Raw genomic sequence first — 1475 nt, forward strand, 5'->3', positions numbered from 1 at the left:
TGTATACAAATTTAAATAAACTCTACTTAAATGACAATAATAAAACATAAAATGAGTAAAACCATTTAGATTAGTGCGTGCGTAAAATTTATAATCTATAACACATAAAACCGATATTAAATAAAAGAACGTAAATCCTAAAACACAATAAACTAATAGTAATAAGAAAACCAATATTAGTATAAATAATAATGAAGGCAGCAACAGTTATGTTATTGTATACAACCGTTTCATATTCAGCTATTATTTAAAATTCGAGTTGAAAATATATTTCATAAGTAGATAGTAATATGGGGTTCCTGGCGCACTTTCGGAGCCGACCGAAAAGCAATGTAAATATACTGTTCAATGTACCATAAAGGAAGCTGAGAAATAACACAGCAAATCTCAATGAAAAATTAACCGAATCTACAGTCGTTCGTCTCCAAAAGCGATCGGTACATTACTATCTACTCTGTGGAATGAAAAATTAACCAAATCTACAGCTGTTTGCTTCTACTTTCTTAAGCTGTGCTTTGTAAAATGTTGTCAAATCTGCTACGAATAAAGGATTTATCTTAATAAAATTTAATCAATTTAAAACATTTTTACAAAAACATACTGTACTTTAATAAAAAACTTTTCTACTAAATAAACAACATGAACTCACCAAAGTCTCTACAATTTCTAGCATTAAAACAGTGCAACAAAGATGAATTCAACGAATTACCAAAACATTTTAAAGAACAGTTGATACTTTCCTTAAATGATACAGAATTCAAAGAACTTGTAAAGTCTTTTGCAGAAAAAAACGTCTAATGGAGTGTTTTACTATCGGCAAAAAACTAAAAAAGTAAGGAATTACATATTTAATATAATTACGAAAGATATTGAAAAGAAAGTAAAAAATAAACAAACAGAGAGTTTTCATCGTTTTTTTTATGAAATTTTTCCCATATTATACGTTTCTTTCAAGATAATCAAGACTTAATTGATGAATTTCTTAGGAATTTTTGTGAGTATCAAGATTTATCAACACAATTCATTAAAGAGCATTATAGAATTTTTCTTATAGAATATAGCCACATTTTGTGTGAAAACAAAAGGTATTACTGTAGATAATATTCCATGTGATTCCTATGAATAAAGACACCAACTATGGTTATCAAAACAGTACTATGACGTGGGGAGGGACTGCAAGTTTTAGAGTTAAGACTTTATTCTACAAAGTTAATTGTTATAATTTCTTTATCTTTAATAGTCTTCTTTCCAGTAACAATCAAGTGTAATTTTTCATTTTTGTTTAATTCTTTAATCTTTTTCTCATCCAAAAACAGTCAAAAATCTGTTCGGCAAGTGTACTTTACAATCTTCCAACTCGGCAATTATTGTAAACCCGAATTTATCTTTCATTTTCTCCAAATTCAAGATTCTATGTTTCTTCCTTTCTTCCAATTCATTTAACTTCTTATACTCTTTAAACTTACATTCTCCAA

This window comes from Homalodisca vitripennis, unplaced genomic scaffold (assembly GCF_021130785.1).
Source record: "Homalodisca vitripennis isolate AUS2020 unplaced genomic scaffold, UT_GWSS_2.1 ScUCBcl_1444;HRSCAF=5083, whole genome shotgun sequence".
NCBI lineage: Eukaryota > Metazoa > Arthropoda > Insecta > Hemiptera > Cicadellidae > Homalodisca > Homalodisca vitripennis.